General features: G+C 37.5%; 1 pseudogene; it reads right to left on the bottom strand.

Moving 5' to 3' along the window:
• Positions 1–2,029: 2,029 nt before the first annotated feature.
• LOC100451249 (olfactory receptor 10Q1-like) lies at positions 2,030–2,989 on the bottom strand (annotated as a pseudogene).
• Positions 2,990–7,466: the final 4,477 nt, after the last annotated feature.

Raw genomic sequence — 7,466 nt, 5'->3', positions numbered from 1 at the left:
ATCCATGGTTTTGTGCATTCAATGGGGATCTTGAAATGTATCCCCTTTAGATAAGGGGGGATTACTGTATACATATCTCAAAAGACCATGCTGTATCTCATAAATATATGCAACTATTTATCAATAAAAAATTAAAACACAATAAGAATGAGAATTTCTTGAAACTAAATATATATTGTATTTAAGACTCAGTTGATGGCTTTATGTTTCAAAGCAGTATTTCACATGACGAGTTTCTATTTCCCATTTTTTTTTTTTTTTTTTTGAAATACAGTCTTGCTCTGTTGCCCAGGCTGGAGTGCAATGGCACAATCTCAGCTCACTGCAACCTCCGCCTCCTTGGTTCAAGCGATTCTCCTGCCTCAGCCTCCCAAGTAGCTGGGACTGCAGGCGCACGCCACTGTGCCCGGCTAATTTTTGTATATTTAGTAGAGACAGGGTTTTACCATGTTGGCCAGGCTGGTCTTGAACTCCTGACCTCATGTGATACTCCTACCATGACCTCCCAAAATGCTGGGATTACAGGCGTGAGCCACCATGCCCAGCTGATGAGTTTCTATTTCTATAGTTAACTATTGTTACAAGCCTTTCCTTAGAGTTTGGTATAGAAGAAACATAATACCATTGAGATTTAAACTTATATCAGATTCTTTGTCATCTTCTGGGCTGTGATGGCTAGTTATATGTGTTATCTTTGCTAGTCTAGACACTCCTGTGAGATTATCTTTCAGATGAGATTAATATTTAAATCAGTAGATTTGGGTAAGCAAATTACCCTCCATAATGCTAAAGTCCATGGTGTGATGTGGCAATAGGGATATGCAAAATATCACTATTGGATACATCCAATAAAATATTTATAAGAGGCAAAGTTCTGGGTGAACGTGCATATAATACTTTCACATACTATTGTCAAACTAATGAGTATAATGAAATTGACTGGCTGCTTCTATTACATAATTTCACTAGACCAAGTGGAAAAGAAAGGATGAGTTTAGGAGCTCAAATTCTAAGCTCAAGCACTGCATAAATGGTGTAAAAACTTGTATGTCTGTCCTCAAAGTGACCCATATCTCCTGTAGTGGTAAAACTGAGGTTTCTGATAACCAAATGCAGAATCTCATGCTGTGAATTGGTGATTTACAATGCATATCGAATTCCCATCCTTGTAAGATGTGTACTGTTAAAGTGAGGGCATGAATTGAGAAGAAATGGGCTCTAGAAAATTGAAATGGGGACATATGAGAGGATTCTGATGAAGCTGGGAATATAGAACCCCTGAATTCTGGTGAGTCTTTTGCCAGTAAAGCAGCCACTTCACCCTTGACTGAGATTAACTCTACTTTTTCTCTAATGGCATCCCCTGAGGTAACTGCCTTATAGGACAATAGGACCGACTCCCACAATTCCTCTTTGCTTTTATTTATTTACTTTAGAGAAGGTCTCACTCTGTTGCCCAGGCTGGAGTGCAGTAGTGCGATCCCAGCTCACTGCAGCCTCAACTTCCTAGGCTCAAGTGATCTCCCACCTTAGCTTCCCAAGTAGCTGGGAATACAGGCATGTGCCACCATGCCCAGCTACTTTTTATATATTTTTTTGTAGAGATGGGGTTTCACCATGTTGCTCAGGCTGGTCTCAAATTCCTGGGCTCAAGTGATCCGCCCACCTTGGCCTCCCAAAGTGCTGATTACAGGTGTGAGCCACAACACCTGGCCCCTCTTTGCTTTCACCGCCACAGTCACATGAGCCAATTTCTTAAAATAAATTTTTCCCTTTATATTGCTTTAGAGGAAAGGTAAAATTATAAATTTGGAGTTAAATGAATGATAGCAGTCTACACTTTTTGGAGTTTTAAGGTTTTGGGAGACCTTTTTTAAAAATAAGAATGATCTGTAGCAACTAAGTGCATCAGGCACAGAGAATTAATGAAAGTCCAAATTCTGATACAATAAAGGCAAATCTAGCATTTGGATGGAAGAGTTTTACCATTGTCCCATGCCCAGGTGCCCCTTTCAGTCTCTTGGAGCCTTCAGAAGGACTCAGATGTCCCTTTGGTACTGAGCACTTTTTTCAGGGCACCTTTGACATCCTTGTTCCTAAGGGTGTAAATCAAAGGGTTGAGTAATGGTGTGATAAAGGTGTAAACAAGGGCAAACTGGCGGTCCTCATCTGCAGAGGAGCTGGACTGGGAACGCAAGTATGCCAAGGTACAGCAGCCATACTGCAGCAGGACCACGGTGAGGTGGGAGCAGCAGGTGGAGAAGGCCCGGCGGCGGCCCTCAGCAGAACGGATGCGCAGGATGGCACAGGTGATGAACACGTAGGAGATGCAGATGAGCAAGAAGGGGACGGTCAGCACGAGGATGCTCACGACATAGAGGACAGCCTGGTGCACGCAGATGGCAGCGCAGGCCAGGCGCAGGACGGGAGGTACATTACAGAGGAAGTGGTTAATTTCCTGGTGGTGGCCGCAGAAGGGCAAGGTGAAGATTAAGGCGGTGAGCTGCAGGGAGAGGAAGAGGGCCAGGCCCACGGCGCCGCCCAGCATCTGCACGCACAGCTTGCAGGTCATGATGAGGGTGTAGTGCAAAGGGTGGCAGATGGCCACATAGTGGTCATAGGCCATGATCGCCAAGAGGAAACAGTCAGCACCACCAAGTGTGAGAAAGAAGAACATTTGGGCCCCACATCCAGCCTATGGAATGGGCTTCTGGGCCCCCAAAATGTTGGAAAGCATCAAGGGCACCACAACGGTGGTGCAGCAGATCTCTACAAAGGACAGGTTGGACAAAAAGAAATACATTGGGGTTCGGAGAACGCTGTGTGTGCACACAACCCAGATGATGGCTGTGTTGCCACAGAGGATCATCAAGTAGAAGAGGAGGAAGAGAAGGAAGAGAAGAACCTGAAATTCAGGGACTGTGGTGAACACACGGAACACAAACTCAGTGGGGCCAGACTGGTTGAAGACAGGTTTCCACACAAGCATGCCTTGTGCAAAAGCACTGAGCCGTCCTTGACTGAGTTGCTTTATTGCCTGAGTAAAATTAAGAGGGATGACTTTGTTTCTGAGGTGGGAATTACCTAATTGTCATTGAGATTCCCTTTTTTTTTTTTTTTTTTTGAGACAGGGTTTCACATTGTTACCGAGGCTGGAGTGCAGTGGCATGATCACAGTTCACTGCAACCTCTACTTCCCAAGCTCAGGTGATTCCCCCACCTCAGCCTCCTGAGTAGCTAGAACTACAGGCCCACTCCACTATTCCAGTTAATGTTTATATTTTTTGTAGAGATGGAGTCTTTCTTTCTTGCTCAGGTTGGTCTCAAACCCCTGGGCTCAAGCTATCCTCCAGCCTCAGCCTCCTGGAGTGCAGGGATTACAGGTATGAGTCACTGCACCCAACCTGATACTCTAATTGTAATTAAACATAGGGAATTATTTTCCTCCGAAATCTTCATGTGTATTTTCTTGAAGAGAAAGAAACAGATTTCTAAAGTGTTTCAACATTACACTTTAAAATATAAGTTTACTTTAAAATATAAGTTTAAGATAGTAGAACAGTGGTTACTAGGGGAGTGAGGGTTACTAGGAGATAGGATAGGTAAGTCCAAAGGTATAAACTTGCAGCTGTGTAGGATGAATAAGTGCAGGATCTAATGCATATATAGCATGAGGATTATAGTTAATATTGTAGTATGCACTGAAAATTTGCGAAGAGAGTAGATTTTAGTTGCTCCTACCATAAAAAAGTGCCAACTATGTGAGGTGATGGATATGCTAATATGCTTGAATATACTACATAATTCACTATGTATATGTATATCAAAATATCATGTTGTACACCTTAAATATACACAATAAAATGTAATAAACATAGATTTATGAGTTAGGTCTCTGTTTCTGCTAAAGTTTCATAATTGTATAACGGTAAACATCTATAGATAAAATATTAGATGATTCAATCATTCTTATTAATCCCAGTGTTTTGGTCTTATAGAGGACTGGAAATACAACTTTATTGCAATTTTATTCTGACATATGTTATTTATTTTTATTTATTGAAGTATTTTCTGTAAGACTTCAAATGTGTTTGGAAATCAAATAGATTGACACGTAAAGGCATTTAGTTGCTTGATAGGCAGTCACAAGAGTGAAGCTAGCTGAAATAAGGAAAGATGATGAGGAAACTAAAAATTCCATAGCAGAAAAAAAAAATAAAAAAACTCTGCTTTCTAAAAAATTACTTTCAGGCAAATTTTTATCTAAAATATCTATTTTGTGGCATAAAAACCCAGGATGTGATGTTTTAAGAAAAACTCATTCTGATCAATGAATCCTATGCTCAATAAAATTGTCGGAAATTTTTAGATTTGCCAGTGCTCTGGAATTCTGTCCTTCATATCTATGCTGAAAACAACTAAAAAATTTAGTTAGTTAAAAATATCAAAATTAAAAGTCAATATTGGGTATTTGTAATAGAAAAGTGGAGAGAATTAAAGCATAGTAAAACACAGTTATATCTAAGTAATTATTTCAAATATTGTTTTATAAAGAGCAAAAATTTCAAGTATAGTTCTTGAAAAATGCATTATGGGAAACAGTTTTTAAACCCCATCTCTACTAAAAATACAAAAATTAGCTGGGTGTGGTGGCACGCACCTGTAGTTCCAGCTACTTGGGAGGCTGAGGCAGGAGAATCACTTGACCTCGGGAGGCAGAGGTTACAGTGAGTTGAGATCACGCCACTGCACTCCAGCCTGGCGACAGAGCCAGACTCCATCTCAAAAAAAAAAAAAAAAGTAATCTGGATCTAATATCGCAACTGATTTTGAAAAGTATGAAAAGCAGGTAGGGGAGAAGATAGGTAATATTGTGCTAATTTCCTCAAACTGTTTAAGAAATGATTCAGTATAAACTATAATATTACTTAGATGTGAATAATTGTAGAAAAGTTTATTCTACTTATATTCTTTACCTTTTAATATTAATTACTTTAATAGTAAGTACAAATAGAATGTACTTTTTCAAATATGCATTGTGTCTATCTATCATCTATCTTTTCCCTCAAAATAAGAAAAAAATGAAAGAATGAAACTATTATTCAAAAGAAAAAGAAGCAAACAAAAATGGGTAAGAAATTATATAGAACAAAAATATATTTTATTATTATTATTATTATACTTTAGGTTTTATGGTACGTGTGCACAATGTGCAGGTTAGTTACATATGTATACATGTGCCATGCTGGTGCGCTGCACCCACTAACTCGTCATCTAGCATTAGGTATATCTCCCAATGCTATCCCTCCCCCCTGCCCCCACCCCACAACAGTCCCCGAAGTGTGATGTTCCCCTTCCTGTGTCCATGTGTTCTCATTGTTCAATTCCCACCTATGAGTGAGAATATGCGGCGTTTGGTTTTTTGTTCTTGCGATAGTTTACTGAGAATGATGATTTCCAGTTTCATCCATGTCCCTACAAAGGACATGAACTCATCATTTTTTATGGCTGCATAGTATTCCATGGTGTATATGTGCCACATTTTCTTAATCCAGTCTATCATTGTTGGACATTTGGCTTGGTTCCAAGTCTTTGCTATTGTGAATAATGCCGCAATAAACATACGTGTGCATGTGTCTTTATAGCAGCATGATTTATAGTCCTTTGGGTATATACCCAGTAATGGGATGGCTGGGTCAAATGGAATTTCTAGTTCTAGATCCCTGAGGAATCGCCACACTGACTTCCACAAGGGTTGAACTAGTTTACAGTCCCACCAACAGTGTAAAAGTGTTCCTATTTCTCCACATCCTCTCCAGCACCTGTGGTTTCCTGACTTTTTAATGATTGCCATTCTAACTGGTGTGAGATGGTATCTCATTGTGGTTTTGATTTGCACTTCTCTGATGGCCAGTGATGGTGAGCATTTTTTCATGTGTTTTTTGGCTGCATAAATGTCTTCTTTTGAGAAGTGTCTAGAACAAAAATATTTTTAAAAAAGTTTTTGGAAGCAGAATAAAACATATCAATTATTACAATAAATGTTGATAGGCATATATCTCCTATAAAAAGATGTTTAGATTGATTTAAGAAGCAAAAGAATGTTTTTAAGAAGCAAAAAGTAGCACCATGGAAAAGCTATTACTCTTTTATTCAATATTTTTTCAGAAAGTTCTACAAAGTGAAATAAGCCATGTCCTCCAACCAATAAAGATGATGGATATCTGACTGTCCCTATGAAAACCTCAGGACAACTAAGAAATTGTTAGAACTAATATGGAAATTCCTTAAGATGACCAATAATTAACTAATTTCCATTTAGTCACTTTGTTCTCTTTCCCTCTATGGAGGGTATCCATAGGACACCCAGTTATAAGCAAGATTTCACTCCAGTACATCTAAACACTTCTACTCCCACCATTTGAGGTTTTTGCTTGTGAAGTCAACTGTGTTTGTTTCCAACTGTCAATAAACCAAGTACACTTAATACTGCAAAAGTTAACAGTGCAGGAAATGTTGTATATACTATTGAACTATGAATGTGAAAGAGGATTCTTTCAATGGATATCAATGTAAATATTTTGAAATTATTTGATAAAAATGAATTGCAAACAAACAATAACTTACTGAGGAATTAGCCAAGATGGGCAGAGCTACTATATATGTTTGAGGGAAAAGATCATAAAAATCTTGGATAATGTAGCATGCATTTTGTTTCACAAGAATCTTTAAAGACACTGATATTGCAAATTATAGATAATGATTTGGGAATGTGGTTCACATAAGAAAACTTCAGTTTGCAATAATCATCCCACACAAAACACATACACAAAAAGGCTTGATCTTACATCAGAGGGTTGGGGTAAAAATGTTCATTTATATGTTTTAAGTTAAATTTTTATAATGTATACATTTAAAAAATTAATTTCCTTGTAACTGACTTTTCAATTAATTGATCAAGCACTGGCTGCTTTGGATAAAAGGGCTTTTACTATATGTAAAACACAAGAGTTTTCCCCATATCGACAATAACTAGTTAGAAAATTATAACACCAAAAGTCACACAAATATAAAATATCAATAAATGTAACATGTAATAACTAATACAAATTTAAGGCAATTGTTAAAGCTTTTTGATGGTAAAACTTAATATTTTAAGAATATTATGTGTCTTCAAAATAACACACAATTTTGCTAAAAATCTGATAAGAATTTCAAGAGAATTTGTGTGTGTGTATGCACATGTACTTTATAATGTGATTTTAAGTTTATTTGGAAGAATAATCAATTGAGAATAAGTAGATGTTAAATAAGAATATTTAGATATATTCTCATTTACATGCTAAATGAGAATAAGATGTTAAAGTAGATGTTAAAAACCATTAAAATGCTAAGAAAGATGTTTAAAAGAGAACAAAAGTGAAACTTGTACTAAAAATTAAAATATTGCATAAATTATAACATTT

This window comes from Pongo abelii, chromosome 9 (genome assembly GCF_028885655.2).
Source record: "Pongo abelii isolate AG06213 chromosome 9, NHGRI_mPonAbe1-v2.0_pri, whole genome shotgun sequence".
In the NCBI taxonomy this organism is placed as follows: domain Eukaryota; kingdom Metazoa; phylum Chordata; class Mammalia; order Primates; family Hominidae; genus Pongo; species Pongo abelii.
This window is presented reverse-complemented; position numbering and strand designations above follow the sequence as displayed.